At 32.2% G+C, this 18,810-nt stretch overlaps 1 protein-coding gene across 1 annotated transcript in view; it reads right to left on the bottom strand.

Moving 5' to 3' along the window:
• Nucleotides 1-18,810, bottom strand: part of LOC127703142 (meiosis expressed gene 1 protein homolog) — a 77,936-nt gene that overhangs the window by 40,873 nt on the left and 18,253 nt on the right. The gene's annotated exons all lie outside the window — the stretch shown is intronic.

Here is an 18,810-nt window from a genome sequence, read left to right as displayed (position 1 = left end):
TGTTTTTATCATAGTTGCCCTTTATCAACATTTTATTGATAAACTTACAAATTGCATAGGTAAAAAAAAATCCTTCATTGATTTAGTCTAAACATGTATATCCCCCTTAACCAAGACATTTCAAACTTGAAATCAGTCATGACACCTATGATGCATAGCCTTCTTACTATGTAACATATTACAATAAAGAATACTAGTCTGCACTTATTTCTTACCCAAAAAAAATGAAAGATTACACCCCTACCCCAGCTGGCTGATTTTCACTTTTTTATCATCTTACCATTTTTACTTAAGGAGTGAACAAAATCCAAATATATGACGTTTCATATCAACACAGAAGTCAAACATGGTGATTCAGGAGGAATTATTGGATTGCCAACTCTATTTATAGTTAATCTGACTGAAAGAAACAGTTTAAGCACCAAATCATGAAAAATGATATTAAAGTCCATTCCACATTTTCAGCATGCCTTACATTACTTTAAGCATTTCCAGATTATGAAGGCAACACAACAAGATTATTTAGATGGCAGTTAACTATTATTCTAAAATCTTTTTGACAATACATGTACTAGAATATATCTCTAAGTTGACTGTTTGTCTATTTCTCATGTATGCATTAAGTTAAATTATGTCCCCTTACATAATCATTTTACCTTTATTGTGCTTTTCATTGTCAGAAAATCAAAACAATTAATGACATTTGAATGGAAAATGAATAAACTATTTAATCTTGCTGATAAACAATCATAATTACATTCTTTGTCAAAAAAAATGTCTTGTCAGTGTAAAGAAACCCCTATTGCTATCTCTATTTCAGCCAAATATGAGGGCTAAATGAATAAGTAAGGACCCCTTAACCACTTGCTGGTTCCAAAAAAGCTCATACTGGTGTCATGTTACCACAGAACTACAAATTAAACCTAAAGAAAACTAGTAAAGCTGTACTTGTGTGGAAAAAAATAAGAAATTATGCAATTTATTTATTTCGGTGAAAATAATAGGATGTACAGGCAAATAAAATATGTTGCGTCTCAAATTCCAGTGATTGCACATGTATCAGACACTGCGAAAAGTTAAAGCGAGCATTTATAATCAAAAATGTATTGCAAGTTACATAAAAATAATGAAGTTCTACTTTCTAGGTAAATTTTTACTTTATTACCCACAGATCAGGCAAAATTTGCTGAATCAGCAATTTTTACTCCCAGTGGTGGAATTTAAGTGTTGTTTTTATCATAGTTGCCCTTTATCAACATTTTATTGATAAACTTACAAATTGCATAGGTAAAAAAAAATCCTTCATTGATTTAGTCTAAACATGTATATCCCCCTTAACCAAGACATTTCAAACTTGAAATCAGTCATGACACCTATGATGCATAGCCTTCTTACTATGTAACATATTACAATAAAGAATACTAGTCTGCACTTATTTCTTACCCAAAAAAAATGAAAGATTACACCCCTACCCCAGCTGGCTGATTTTCACTTTTTTATCATCTTACCATTTTTACTTAAGGAGTGAACAAAATCCAAATATATGACGTTTCATATCAACACAGAAGTCAAACATGGTGATTCAGGAGGAATTATTGGATTGCCAACTCTATTTATAGTTAATCTGACTGAAAGAAACAGTTTAAGCACCAAATCATGAAAAATGATATTAAAGTCCATTCCACATTTTCAGCATGCCTTACATTACTTTAAGCATTTCCAGATTATGAAGGCAACACAACAAGATTATTTAGATGGCAGTTAACTATTATTCTAAAATCTTTTTGACAATACATGTACTAGAATATATCTCTAAGTTGACTGTTTGTCTATTTCTCATGTATGCATTAAGTTAAATTATGTCCCCTTACATAATCATTTTACCTTTATTGTGCTTTTCATTGTCAGAAAATCAAAACAATTAATGACATTTGAATGGAAAATGAATAAACTATTTAATCTTGCTGATAAACAATCATAATTACATTCTTTGTCAAAAAAAATGTCTTGTCAGTGTAAAGAAACCCCTATTGCTATCTCTATTTCAGCCAAATATGAGGGCTAAATGAATAAGTAAGGACCCCTTAACCACTTGCTGGTTCCAAAAAAGCTCATACTGGTGTCATGTTACCACAGAACTACAAATTAAACCTAAAGAAAACTAGTAAAGCTGTACTTGTGTGGAAAAAAATAAGAAATTATGCAATTTATTTATTTCGGTGAAAATAATAGGATGTACAGGCAAATAAAATATGTTGCGTCTCAAATTCCAGTGATTGCACATGTATCAGACACTGCGAAAAGTTAAAGCGAGCATTTATAATCAAAAATGTATTGCAAGTTACATAAAAATAATGAAGTTCTACTTTCTAGGTAAATTTTTACTTTATTACCCACAGATCAGGCAAAATTTGCTGAATCAGCAATTTTTACTCCCAGTGGTGGAATTTAAGTGTTGTTTTTATCATAGTTGCCCTTAATCAACATTTTATTGATAAACTTACAAATTGCATAGGTAAAAAAAAATCCTTCATTGATTTAGTCTAAACATGTATATCCCCCTTAACCAAGACATTTCAAACTTGAAATCAGTCATGACACCTATGATGCATAGCCTTCTTACTATGTAACATATTACAATAAAGAATACTAGTCTGCACTTATTTCTTACCCAAAAAAAATGAAAGATTACACCCCTACCCCAGCTGGCTGATTTTCACTTTTTTATCATCTTACCATTTTTACTTAAGGAGTGAACAAAATCCAAATATATGACGTTTCAAATCAACACAGAAGTCAAACATGGTGATTCAGGAGGAATTATTGGATTGCCAACTCTATTTATAGTTAATCTGACTGAAAGAAACAGTTTAAGCACCAAATCATGAAAAATGATATTAAAGTCCATTCCACATTTTCAGCATGCCTTACATTACTTTAAGCATTTCCAGATTATGAAGGCAACACAACAAGATTATTTAGATGGCAGTTAACTATTATTCTAAAATCTTTTTGACAATACATGTACTAGAATATATCTCTAAGTTGACTGTTTGTCTATTTCTCATGTATGCATTAAGTTAAATTATGTCCCCTTACATAATCATTTTACCTTTATTGTGCTTTTCATTGTCAGAAAATCAAAACAATTAATGACATTTGAATGGAAAATGAATAAACTATTTAATCTTGCTGATAAACAATCATAATTACATTCTTTGTCAAAAAAAATGTCTTGTCAGTGTAAAGAAACCCCTATTGCTATCTCTATTTCAGCCAAATATGAGGGCTAAATGAATAAGTAAGGACCCCTTAACCACTTGCTGGTTCCAAAAAAGCTCATACTGGTGTCATGTTACCACAGAACTACAAATTAAACCTAAAGAAAACTAGTAAAGCTGTACTTGTGTGGAAAAAAATAAGAAATTATGCAATTTATTTATTTCGGTGAAAATAATAGGATGTACAGGCAAATAAAATATGTCGCGTCTCAAATTCCAGTGGTTGCACATGTGTCAGACACTGCGAAAAGTTAAAGCGAGCATTTATAATCAAAAATGTATTGCAAGTTACAAATAAAATGCTCCCAGGGCGCAGCTTGATACCACCGCAGAGGTCGAACCCTGAACAGTTGGGGCAAGTATGGACACAACATTCAAGCTTGATGCAGCTCTGAATTTGGATTGTGATTAAATATTTGACACAGCTTAGGTTTCTGACACAGAATGAATGTGGTCTAAGAACTTAAAAATTTTAAATTGGACATTTACCTATTATGGTCCAATATCCAAAATCTAAATACATGGTTAGATTCAGCATATCAAAGAACCTCAAGAATTCAATTTTTGATGAAATCAAACAAAGTTTAATTTTGGACCCTTTTGACCTCAATGTGGACAAAGTTGATAACGGGGCCCAAAAATCTAAATACATGGTTAGATTCAACATATCAAAGAACCCCATATATTCAATTTTTGTTGAAATCAAACAAAGTTTAATTTTGGACCCCGATTTGGACCAACTTGAAAACTGGGCCCATAATCAAAAATCTAAATACATGTTTAGATTCAGCATATCAAAGAACACTAAAAATTCAATTTTTGTTAAAATCAAACTAAGTTTAATTTTGGACCCTTTGGACCTTAATGTAGACCAATTTGAAAACGGAACCAAAAATTAAGAATCTAAATACACGGTTAGATTCGGCATATCAAAGAACCCCAATAATTCAATTTTTGATGAAATCAAACAAAGTTAAATTTTGGACCCTTTGGACCTCAATGTGGACCAATTTAAAAACGGGGCCCAAAATCCAAAAACTTAATACACGGTTATATTCAGCATATTAAAGAACCCCAAGAATTCAAGAATAAAACCCCATTGAAATTGATCAAGAAATAAGCAATTTATAAGAAGTATCTTCTTTTGCACAATACTGTGCAATTGAATATTTTTTGCTATTGCGCAATACTGTACAATTGACAATTTCTTGCTATTGCGCAAAATTGTGCTATTGGATATTTCTTGCTATTGCCCAATACTGTGCAATTGAAGATTTCTTGCTATTGCGCAATACTGTGCAATTGAAGATTTCTTGCTATTGTGCAATACTGTGCAATTGAAAATTTCTTGCTATTGCACAATACTTATTATATAAAAATTTACACATCCTGTTTGGTGTGTATCTCCTACCATATCATTATTATTTGCTTTTAAATATAAATCAGAAATAACCAACTTAAAATGGAAAATTTAAAAGAAAAAAAAAGGAAAAAAAGAAAAAAAAAGAAAAAAAAAAAATCCCCCCCCCAAAATTTTTGAACCCCCTTATGATTCATCACCCCCAAACTCAATCCTAGCCTTCCCTTTGTGGTATTGTACCTTGCAGTACAATTTCAGAGAGATCCATACACTTGAACACAAGTTATTGTCTTGAAACTAGAAAAATGCTTATTTTTGGCCCCTTTTTGGCCCCCAATTCCTAAACGTTTCAGGTAATTACCCCCGAACTCAATTCCAGCTTTCCCTTTGTGATATGAAACCTTGTAGTACAATTTCAGAAATATCCAAACACCTACACACAAGTTATTGTCATGAAACTAGAAAAATGCTGGTTTTTTGCCCCTTTTTTGGCCCCTAATTCCTAAAATTTGGAGGCAATTACCCCCAAAATCAATTACAGCCTTCCCTTTGTGATATGGAACCTTGTGGTACAATGTCAGAGAGATCCATACACTTACAAACAAGTTATTGTCTGAAAGTTACAAAAATGCTTATTTTTGGCCCCTTTTTGGCCCCTAATTCCTTAACTGTTGGTACCATAACCCCCAAAATCAATCCCAACCTTCCTTTCGTGGTATTGAACCTTATGGTAAAATTTCATGGAGATCTATTTACTTAAACTAAAGTTAGAGTGCGAAAACCAATGTGTCTTCGGACGACGACGACGACGACGACGACACCAACGTCATACCAATATACGACCAAAAAATTTTAAATTTTTGCGGTCGTATAAAAATAATGAAGTTCTACTTTCTAGGTAAATTTTTACTTAATTATTACCCACAGATCAGGCAAAATTTGCTGAATCAGCAATTTTCACTCCCATTAAACCGCAATCTTTATACGTGTGCATGCAAATCAAATTTCTTGGTAGAGGGGTCTAAATACAGCACAAACAACATTTTCCAAAAAGACCAAATGAGTGAAAAAGTATATTTTAACAAAACGCATTTGACTAGCAGGTCGAACAACTGATGTTCTTAAACCCTGCTAACTGCCATTGGTGATTGCCAAATAAACGGATCACAAGATGTAACAAAATAGATCTTATAATTAATTTATTACCAAACAGAAAACAATAAACTTGCGGAAAAGATGGTATACAGCAAAACATGAGGTGCAAAAATTTGTACACCATATCCAGATTTCGACAATTAATGTCTCTTCAGTGATGTTTGGAATCTAAACGGTATTTGGAAGGCCATATAATTAACCTCAATTTAGGATAGACTCTTGAGTTTTGAAAGAGTCAAAATAGGATAAACGAATCATATAAACCCTAAGGCAAATATAATACAAGCCCAAACGAAAAAATATAAACAAGTCTAAATTGAAAACAACGTTCAAACCTATGATTGCGTTGGATAAAAACCGCAATTTTTATACGTGTGCATGCAAATCAAATTTCTTGGTAGAGGGGTCTAAATACAGCACAAACAACATTTTCCAAAAGACCAAATGAGTGAAAAAGTATATTTTAACAAAACGCATTTGACTAGCAGGTCGCGAACAACTGATGTTCTTAAACCCTGCTGACTGCCATTGGCGATTGCCAAATAAACAGATCACAAGATGTAACAAAATAGATCTTATAATTAATCTATTACCAAACAGAAAACAATAAACAATAAACTTGCCGAAAAGATGGTATACCGCAAAACATGAGGTGCAAAAATTTGTACACCATATCCGGATTTCGACAATTAATGTCTCTTCAGTGATGTTTGGAATCTAAACGGTATTTGGAAGGCCATATAATTAACCTCAATTTAGGATAGACTCTTGAGTTTTGAAAGAGTCAAAATAGGATATATGAATCATATAAACCCTAAGGCAAATATAATACAAGCCCAAACGAAAAAATATAAACAAGTCTAAATTGAAAACAACGTTCAAACCTATGATTGCGTTGGATAAAAACCGCAATTTTTATACGTGTGCATGCAAATCAAATTTCTTGGTAGAGGGGTCTAAATACAGCACAAACAACATTTTCCAAAAGACCAAATGAGTGAAAAAGTATATTTTAACAAAACGCATTTGACTAGCAGGTCGCGAACAACTGATGTTCTTAAACCCTGCTGACTGCCATTGGCGATTGCAAAATAAACAGATCACAAGATGTAACAAAATAGATCTTATAATTAATCTATTACCAAACAGAAAACAATAAACTTTCGGAAAAGATGGTATACTGCAAACTTGAGGTGCAAAAATTTGTACACCATATCCGGATTTCAACAATTAATGTCTCTTCAGTGATGTTAGGAATCTAAACGGTATTTGGAAGGCCATATAATTTACCTCAATTTAGGATAGACTCTTGAGTTTTGAAAGAGTCAAAATATGATGAACGGATCATATAAACCTGAAGGCAAATATAATACAAGCCCAAACGAAAAAATATAAACAAGTCTAAATTGAAAACAACATTCAAACCTATGATTGCGTTGGATAAAAACTGCAATTTTTATACGTGTGCATGCAAATCAAATTTTTACTTTATTACCCACAGATCAGGCAATAAAGTAAAAGAGTCAAAATAGGATAATTTACCTCAATTTAGGATAGACTCTTGAGTTTTGAAAGAGTCAAAATAGGATGAACGGATCATATAAACCTGAAGGCAAATATACTACAAGCCCAAACGAAAAAATATAAACAAGTCTAAATTGAAAACAACGTTCAAAGCTATGATTGCGTTGGATAAAAACCGCAATTTTTATACGTGTGCATGCAAATCAAATTTCTTGGTAGAGGGGTCTAAATACAGCACAAACAACATTTTCCAAACGACCAAATGAGTGAAAAAGTATATTTTAACAAAACGCATTTGACTAGCAGGTTGAACAACTGATGTTCTTAAACCCTGCTGACTGCCATTGGCGATTGCCAAATAAACGGATCACAAGATGTAACAAAATAGATCTTATAATTAATTTATTACCAAACAGAAAACAATAAACTTGCGAAAAAGATGGTATACTGCAAACATGAGGTGCAAAAATCTGTACACCATATCCGGATTTCGACAATTAATGTCTCTTCAGTGATGTTAGGAATCTAAACGGTATTTGGAAGGCCATATAATTTACCTCAATTTAGGATAGACTCTTGAGTTTTGAAAGAGTCAAAATAGGATAAACGGATCATATAAACCTGAAGGCAAATATAATACAAGCCCAAACGAAAAAATATAAACAAGTCTAAATTGAAAACAACGTTCAAACCTATGATTGCTTTGGAAAAAAACCGCAATTTTTATACGTGTGCCTGCAAATCAAATTTCTTGGTAGAGGGGTCTAAATACAGCACAAACAACATTTTCCAAAAGACCAAATGAGTGAAAAAGTATATTTTAACAAAACGCATTTGACTAGCAGGTCGCGAACAACTGATGTTCTTAAACCCTGCTGACTGCCATTGGCGATTGCCAAATAAACGGATCACAAGATGTAACAAAATAGATCTTATAATTAATTTATTACCAAACAGAAAACAATAAACTTGCGGAAAAGATGGTATACCGCAAACATGAGGAGCAAAAATTTGTACACCATATCCGGATTTCGACAATTAATGTCTCTTCAGTGATGTTAGGAATCGAAACGGTATTTGGAAGGCCATATAATTTACCTCAATTTAGGATAGACTCTTGAGTTTTGAAAGAGTCAAAATAGGATGAACAGATCATATAAACCCTAAGGCAAATATAATACAAGCCCAAACAAAAAAGTATAAACAAGTCTAAATTGAAAACAACATTCAAACCTATGATTGCTTTGGATAAAAACCGCAATTTTTATACGTGTGCCTGCAAATCAAATTTCTTGGTAGAGGGGTCTAAATACAGCACAAACAACATTTTCCAAAAGACCAAATGAGTGAAAAAATATATTTTAACAAAACGCATTTGACTAGCAGGTCGCGAACAACTGATGTTCTTAAACCCTGCTGACTGCCATTGGCGATTGCCAAATAAACGGATCACAAGATGTAACAAAATAGATCTTATAATTAATTTATTACCAAATAGAAAACAATAAACTTGCGGAAAAGATGGTATACCGCAAACATGAGGTGCAAAAATTTGTACACCATATCCGGATTTCGACAATTAATGTCTCTTCAGTAATGTTAGGAATCGAAACGGTATTTGGAAGGCCATATAATTTACCTCAATTTAGGATAGACTCTTGAGTTTTGAAAGAGTCAAAATAGGATGAACAGATCATATAAACCCGAAGGCAAATATAATACAAGCCCAAACAAAAAAGTATAAACAAGTCTAAATTGAAAACAACATTCAAACCTATGATTGCTTTGGATAAAAACCGCAATTTTTATATGTGTACATGCAAATCAAATTTCTTGGTAGAGGGGTCTAAATACAGCACAAACAACATTTTCCAAAAGACCAAATGAGTGAAAAAGTATATTTTAACAAAACACATTTCACTAGCAGGTCGAACAACTGATGTTCTTAAACCCTGCTGACTGCCATTGGCGAGTGCCAAATAAACGGATCACAAGATGTAACAAAATAGATCTTATAATTAATTTATTACCAAACAGAAAACAATAATAGCAGTAAAGATGGTATACTGCAAACATGAGGTGCAAAAATTTGGAAACTTATGTTACTTTGAAATTTCATTTATTAGCTTTTGATTAGGTTAGTATTAGGGAAACCAATAGTGGTAGGTCAATGATAATTGGCATCCAGGTGTAGAAGCATTAGTACGTCTCATTTCCATAGAGGATATTTGGTCCTTACCCCTCAGTCATATGCATGATTTACTGACTTTACTTAGTTTACATGAATTAGTTTGTGATTATTATGATTATGTCAGTAAATTACCAGTAATCTTAAGTTAAAGCTATTTGGTATGCAAACATATTGGTATTTAAAAGTCTCATTTTCATGATTATGGTTCATTGACTTAGAAATTGAATTTGTGTTAAAGTTTGTTTAAAGGGAAAGGCTTATGAAAAGTCAATGGTATTTAGTAAGCAGTTGTATAAGCATTGGCACATCTCATTTCCATGGAGATTGATCAGCCCTGTACCATCAGTCATGGTGCATTGTCTTTGAATATCACTTACAGTGTTAAAGTATTTCTATTTTAATTGTAACATTTGCATTATCAAAATAACAAATAGGCAAAACATGTCTCTGTGTTAACAGCTTATTATAGGTTAGACATGTACAATTATTATAAAAATAAGAAGATGTGGTATGATTGCCAATGAGACAACTATCCATCAAAATTCAAATGAAGTGGATGTAAGCAATTATAGGCAACTGTACAGCCTTCAAAAATATATGTTGCATCATTGCTAGGCCATTATAACATTTGATTTTTGATTTTTGGTGTTTTAACGCCACTTTTAAGCACCGCTTTTGGGCTATTTCGTGGCGGCCAGTTTATATTGGTGGAGGAAGCCGGAGTGCCCGGAGAAAACCACCGACCTTCGATAGGAAAACTGACAATCCTAGTCAATTAAGATTAGAGTCGAGTGCACCCGCACGAGCGGGGTTCGAACTCACAACCTCAGTGTTGACTGGCTAGTGATTACAGTAGTAACTACTTAGACCACTCGGCCACCGAGGCCCCGGTCATTATAACAACATCAGCATTTATTGAAATATAATATACAAGAAAATTACACCACTTCAGATAGTTTCAGGTATGATTTGATAATTGTGCATAGTGGCACCAGCTGATCCAACTAAAACCGCTAATATGGCATATTCAAACTCTAATACATAGTGGAATTAAACCATACACCACTGTTGGACACCATTATTGAAATTATTATTCTGATAAGAAATTTAGAATATTCCTCCATGCAGTCTGCAACAATTAGCAAAACCTATACTGCATAGTAAGCTATAAACGACCACGAAATGACAAATGTAAAACAATAAAACTAAAGCAGCCAGCTGATTTATGTACAAAACAATTATGAAAAATAAATATGATATACAGCAACAATCAACAATCACCAAATTACTGGGTCCTCACTATGGACATGTACATACAGAATGTGGCGGGTTAAACATGTTAGCTGGCACAAAACTCTCCCCTAACATGGGACAGTGTATGTGCATAATCTCAGACATTGAATCTTTAAAAAATGAATTGGAAATATCTTTTGAAAGTGGTAGGATTTGATAGCGGAAACATTACGGTACAAACATTATTTGATACTTGAGAAATAGCGGAGATAAATATTTTCACCAATTCTTCCACAATATTCATCTTTACTTCTGTCAAGTTTGCCTTTGGTTTTTTAATTAACTGCTTATAGCACCCTTGGTGCTTTGATTAATACATGTAGGTGACTTTATATAGATGGAACGGTGGTATTACTGCATCTACTGAACATATTTTCCCAAGTTAACTTAGCTTATGAAATTGTTCATGAACATGGTTAATTGAAGATTTATAAACATTATTCATACAAAGGATATATTTCTTGGAACCATGAAGCCACTCATTAACAAAAGACTATGACAGCTTGTTTTCTGAAAAGTGTTTTCATCAAATGTAATAAAAAAACTTTAAAAACTTGTTTTATATATGTATGTCCCCTACAGAAAAAAAAGTTGAGGGCCAGTTGAGGGCTAGCTGTTTTAAGTAAAATAGTTGAGGGCTAGGTGTTGAGCATCTTAGCTCAACTCAAACCTGGCCAAGCACTGTATGTTTGATAGATGTCGCTCAACTGGCCCTCAACTGAAGCTGGCCATTAAGTTGAGCAATTGATCTTTGGTTTTCAAATAGTTGAGCAAAAGTTGAGCATTCAGACTTTGAATTTTTTGTAGTTGAGCATTCAGACTTTGATTTTTTTTGTAGTAGGAAAATTTGAGCAATTGATCTTTGGTTTAACTTTTCATATAGTTGTGCAAAAGTTGAGCAATTAGAAATATGAGCTGGTGATATAAATGTTATGTGCCATCTGTTTTCCATTTATCTCTGTGTATAATGCAAGTAGACAGGAAGTACTATTATAAATTTTCACAGAGTTTGAGGCCAAATTAAGGGAAGCACATGTTTTTATACATTTTTCTGTATTTTAACTTAACTATAACTCATAACATAAAGATAAATTAAAAAAAACAAACAGTATTTTTTTTATTATAAGATATATCAAATATTCATGATTTAGGTAATTAACAGTTATTATTAGGGGCAAATTTCAAAGGGATCACACTGTCAAAATACCCTAAACAACCTCAAACATTTAAAATTTGAACTGGGCTTGAGCATGCACATGGCAAGCAAAGATGTCTTCTAGCTATCATGAATAAAATATGAATTTTACAATGGATGTAGATCAAAAAGTTACAAATAACTGTATTGACATTGAATAGTGCAGTGTATTCTTCTGATGACATGACTCTTGGATTTAGGAAGATTGATGTTTTAACACATATTTATGGAAACATCTTTTGGTAAGTACATTGGATTAGAATTTCCACCATTTTGAATAAGTGTATATGCTCTTTAATAGTTCAAAATAGTGATATTTAAAGTGTCTTGTTAACTTTTTAGAGTGAAAAAAAATTTTAGACAATATATTTATGCATTAATTTATATATTATCAAAATGTGTAAGACAGGAGACATATTTATTTTATTATTTAAGACAATTTGTTTTAGAAAGTATTACTAATAAAATAAGAATAATTTGGTATAAAACTAGAGATCTGGGGTATGACTGCAAATAAGACATCTATCCACAAATGACAGATAAATATATATAATTTTTTTTCTGGTTGAACAACACTTTCTGTTTTGAATATTTCAATATATATCTAAATACTTCTCCTTGCATAAAGATTAATATGGCTGCAGGATTAACTAGATTTTATTTACTAGATAATAACTTTTAAAAAGCAAGGATAAAGCTGTCATGTAGTCTGTTGTGTGTTAAGATCTTTCAGCAGTATTTTGGCTATATAAAATACACAATTTAAATTTATTTTTTCTACAATGTGTAGTCATCAGTTTGCAATGACCAGATACATGTAATGCTCAACTTTTAAAGACCTGGCCCTCAACTATTGGCCACCTAGCCCTTAACTTTAAATGACCTGCTCCTCAACTATTGGCCACCTAGCCCTCAACTTTTAATGACCTGGTCCTCAACTGTTGGCCAGGTAGCCCTCAACTCTAATTGCTCAACTGTTGGACACCTAGCCCTCAACTATGATATTTTCTCAACCTCGCTCAACTAATTTGCATAAAGTTGAGCATTTGATAGTTGAGGGCTACCTAATTTGCATGGCAAAAATCCAGGTAGCCCTCAACTGGCCCTCAACTATTTGCTCAACTGATGGCCAGCTAGCCCTCAACTGTTTGTTCAACTGGCGGCCAGTTGAGCAATGCAGTTGGCCATCCTATCATTTTTTCTGTATGGGGTTTTAAACAAAAATTGTCTTAAAAGATAAGTCTTTTCTTAATCTTTCAAACTGAATTGTGACTTTCTGTTGGGACTTATTCACTATTATACTAATCATGCTTATAGTCCCAGCTTTCTGTCCTGTGACATTTTGCCCTACATTCAATGGTAAACAAAAAAAAAGGTCACAAATTTGGTAGAAAAAAAAGTCACAGATTTGATAAAAGTACTGCAAAAGAATCACAAATCTGATAGGAAAAAATGTCAATTTTTGTACAAATGTTTAATAGTATTTCATTCCCTTTCCTTTCTTTTTAAAGTTATATGGAACTTTCATTGTAAATAAATGACATAAAACTTTAAAAAAAAAAACTATATTTATTATGGTTTTAAGTGCTATAATCTGCTCAAACAGATAATTTACATGAAGTGTAAATAGTAAATTAGTTAATAAACGTCTGTTGAATTGTTTCAAAAACGACAACATTTTGTTTTTAATCTACCTGTATTCATTTATTCAATTTCAGTAAATACAAACATTGAAATACCACACCCATGTCTTCTAAATTTATAAGTTCATTCAGAGAAAAAGTATGGTTTTAATTACAATTTGTATAAAATACATAAGATTCTTAAAACCACCAGATTTATACAAACCAAATATGATTTACAAATGAATTCTTTCTTTTTCCTCCTCATTTAAATGTGTTTAAATATATTTAGAAACGCTATCGAGTTGATATCAATTACATCAATGTGCATACATTTTCAGTTTTTTTCCTGTAACTTCTTCCATACATTAGAGACATATAATGCATACAATATATATGTTTCTGCCTACATCTTCATAAAAAATCTATTAATAAAACATATATTCAAAAATTTAATATATATATCAACTTTTCTACTCTTTTTTTGTTCTCATTATTGCGACTTTATATAATTCCTGTGACCTGTTTCCCTGTGACTTTTATCAGTGCATTAAGTTAGCGCATAAAATCATTATGTTTGCATGCATTCATTTTACAGGTTAGCAAAGGCAAATTTAGATAAACTCATGTTAATAATTAATTATACTTATACTTAGTCCCCTGCTCACCAACGAGGAGGCAGAAGAGGGGTTTCAAGCAGGATAAGTCTTTCATTATGCAAAAGCACTTTTACAGCAAATCTGAAGAGTAAAGTACCGATTTTACCTGTCGGTATGTGCTGAGTATTTGAAGCCCACTGCTATAAGAAAACGACTTCTGTCATTTTCTTAATTTTGATATTTTCCGAAATGTGCTCAATCAGACACTTTGTTTTGTCTCTCTTACTTCTACTTACAACTTCTGGTGTATTAAGCCCTCTTAGTTTGATATATGTGGTGGTTTGAAATTTTGAAAATTCATAAGTGTCAAGAAACACAACAATACATGGATGTTGCTCATTGTAGTGAGAAGGGAATGCTTCCGGGCCAGCCTGGACTCTGCTGTGCAAAACAATCACCAACTGTTGCAAGATCAAGCGATTGCTGGATTAAAAATATATAAGTTAAAATTTGATATGTTCAAAAATAATAACTATCGGATATCCATATATATTTATCATGAATTATCTTTATATTTACATGTGTTACCTGTAAATGAATGCGGACAAATGTAAGTAAAATCTGTGCACAATTGTCAAAAATGTAATCCCAAAATGCAATTGAATTTAATGCGCCCCTTTTGATCCATGACTTTTTTCCCTACATTCCATTCAATTACTGTTATTCATCAAAATAAGCATGATAAGAAAGTGTTCAAGTCAAAATTATACTTTTTCTAATTTTCCTATTTCTTATATAAAATAAAATACTACATTTATCAACACTGTATATATTTTATAAACAATTAAAATATTGTAATTTGCTTTTGTATTTGACAGTGAAAACAACTAATTTTTTTGTTATTTGGACCTAGACATCGTTGTGAATATGTCTGAAATATTTGTCACTGGCAGTAATACAACCAGTTATATATTGCTATGATAACATAACATTTGATGTTTTCAATGAGGCAATAAAAGTATGTTATTTTTTCAAATTCATATTGCTGTGAAAAAAATGTTTCACAAGACGCTAAAAGGATCAGTTTGGCAGTAATTTTAAAGCTATGCAATTAATATGAATTTTTGTAAACCGTGTATGTCAATATACACTTTATCGTTTTATCAAATTTGATTCTGGACAAAAACAAAGTGCCTACTGAAATTTTCTTTCCTTTATGAATCTTAAATTTCTATGAGGAACAAAAAGTACACATGGCACAATAAAGCATGGACTGAACAGCTATCTTTTGGTGATTTGTGTTGTTGGGTTGTTAATTTATTAAATTTACTTTCTGCTATTTATGTCAACATATTTCACACATTAAAATACTTTCTTATAAAGTTTTGGTTAAAATGGTTTCTTTTTCTCCCTTTTTTAGGTTAATAGATGATGTCTTTGATCACAGCTTGTGTGATCTATATTTAGAAAACTTGTATATTTTGCATGAGTGTGAAGTTTTCTTTTTAATTTTTCAAAAATATTAATTAAAAACATATTATTTTATTTAAACATTTTTCTTGTTTTTAAAGATTGCTTTTTAACAATGATAATTAATTGTACGTATAATTAAATCTCTGATAATTCTGAAAATGCCGTAAACTAATGCATATCCTTACAAATTTTGGAACACGTTTCTTAAATCTTTAACTTACCGATCTAACGCAAGTATTTTAATAAAAATAGATATTGTTTTCGTATGAAATGACTATATTCCCCATTAAGTAAACAATTTTATGTCCTTTGTGCTCCTTTGTGCACAAAGGAGATCTTTTGCAGTGTTTTAGAGACCGACTTTTGACACCTGCTAGCATTTAACAGTAATGGTCTGATAATCTAGTCACCTGTAATTCTATTTATCTGTAAAAATCAAACCTTTTCAGGAAAAAAATATCTTGATATATACATGTTGAAATAATTGATATAGCAATTTTATATATACCTTAAGTATGCAATATCATTAACCCTAAGAACTAAATTAGTCATTCTTCATGTTAATAGTTAATAAAACACACCAATATCATTCATTTATGTAAATTGAATCATGCTAAAGGAATAAAGTTAAAATAATTTGCCCCATCAACCATTGTTTTACTAGAAGTAATAGTAAAAGTCTGTAAAAAGAACCATGAATATTTCAATCAACCAGTATTTGCAAGTATTGACCGATTGAAAAGTATTGGCCTGGGCCCAACCTAGAAGCTAAGGGATGAATCAGGTGTAGAAATATATGAAATAACTTTACATAAAGATGGAAATGAATTTTTGAGAATTTCTTTAATTTTGTATTCACTGCATGATAAAAGGCCTCAACAGCTAAAAACACTACAAAATAAAGGAAGATCTTCAAAGCAGCATTCAAAAACATCAGAGACAGAAATGTTCAAATGCAGATTCTTTGTGGCAGGCATTCAAAACAGCCATACAAACCACCATAGAGAAAAAGAGTACCATGGAAAATGACTCAAGGAAGACACACCCATCATTGGATAAATACAACCATTAGATGCAAAATAAAGTAGAAACAAACAGCTCAACAGGCAGCCAGAAAAACTAAAAAGAAAAGAAAAGAGACAAGGATAGGTACAAAAGACTACAACAAGAAGTACAATGTGAAATCAGACAAGCAAATAAGGGAAGGACCATTTATCTTCAAGGGGGGGGGGGGGGGGGTTTCAGATGACAAAAAAAAATATTCTGAATCCAGATTTTCCCCATACCTTATGGTGTTAAATTTTGAAAAAAATTATTTGATTGATAGTGATTGAAAACAGGTACAGCATGCTTTACTAATAAGTCTCAGAGAAAAGGGTTATACAATAAGTATAACATCAAATAAACATTATCAATGATCCATGTAAATGAGGTAAGATCAGATGAACTCTGCCACAAAGACATGTACACCTTGCTATCCTCCATACAAATATATTTGACCCACTACTTATAGTATCTGAGATAAGTACTTGACCACAGAAACTTAACCTTGTTCACTGATCCATGAAATGAGTTGGAGGTCAGGTGAACTATGTCTGAAGGACATGTAGACCTTCCAAGGATAACATATACTACTAACCAAATATAGTTATACTACAAATCATGATAAGTGAGACATTCACATGACTAAAAAAAATACTGTTTTTTTAAACAGTCACTGAACCATGAAAATGGGGCCAAGGACAATGATCATATGACAAACAAAACCTTTGTAACACAACGTATCTATTTACAAAGTATGAATCATCCAATCATTGCAATTCCTCTACCCTCTGAAATTTAAAGCTATACAAGTAGTTTACACCGTTGCCACCACCATCATATTGTATTTCTATGCCTTGCATTCTGCGACTTGCATCTAATGCAAGTTAAAATAAATGGGGAATGTGTCCATGGTACACAGATGATGCCCCACCTTGCATATCATATAAAGTTATATTAAAAAGGGACATAGCTGAAGAACAGTAAAAGTGACGCTACCCAAATTTGTACTTGATCTGAGTTTGTGGTAATAAGTATTGTGTATAAGTTTCATATAATTTGGTTGAGGCAAACTTAAGTTAGAGAACGGAAACAAAAAATTCAGCAATTTTTCCATTTGTTTAGGGGCATAACTCTAGAACAATAAAAGTGACACCACCTAAATTCAAACCTGATCTGTGTTTTGTGGTATTAAGCATTGTGTACAAGTTTCATTACATTTGATAGAGGCCAACTAAAGTTAGAGAACGGAAATGTACGTACGGACATACAGACGGACAAGGGTAAAACTTAATGCCCCCTCCGCTACGGCGGGGGCATAAAAAGAACAACAAAAGTTTAGCTTACTCACCTAGACCTGGTTGGTAAAATTTCAAACTTACAATAGACAATGAAACATAATAGCTACTACTAGCTAAGATAATAAAAGAACATAGTTCCAGTGTTCCCCGCGTTGCACATATTTGATCTGTCCAAGGGCAATAACTTAAAAAATATTTTTTTTATAAATATCTTGGAGAAATGTAGGCTTGAGAGCAAATGCAATGCAATTTCCAATATAATTAATGTTTCCAAGGGGCATAACTCTTTTAAAAATAATTTATCGGCACTGATTTTCAAACTTGCCCTGGAGACATTGCTGATATAAACCTATGATATAAGTTTCATAAAAATCTGGCCATCATTGTACATGTGAGAGCACTAACAATGCAATTTTCCATATAATTAATATTTCCAAGGGGCATAGCTCTTTTAAAATTACTTGATCGACAATGATTTTCAACTTGTCTGAGACATTGCTGATATAAATCTATGATATAAGTTTCATAAAAATCTGGCCATCATTGTACATGTGAGAGCGCTAACAATGCTATTTTCCATACAATTAATATTTCTAAGGGGCATTACTCTTTTAATAAACAGCTGCGCCATGAGCGCATGATACGCCCGTCGCTTTTTTAAAGAATAAAGTTCAATAACTTCTGAAATGAAATTGAGACAAAGACTAATAGGGGAAAATCAATGGTGGTATTACACCTATTATGGGAAGCTGCACATGCACCTTTAACCTTGTGT

The sequence above is a fragment of the Mytilus californianus genome, unplaced genomic scaffold, assembly GCF_021869535.1.
Source record: "Mytilus californianus isolate M0D057914Y unplaced genomic scaffold, xbMytCali1.0.p SCAF_1, whole genome shotgun sequence".
Lineage (NCBI taxonomy): Eukaryota > Metazoa > Mollusca > Bivalvia > Mytilida > Mytilidae > Mytilus > Mytilus californianus.
This window is presented reverse-complemented; position numbering and strand designations above follow the sequence as displayed.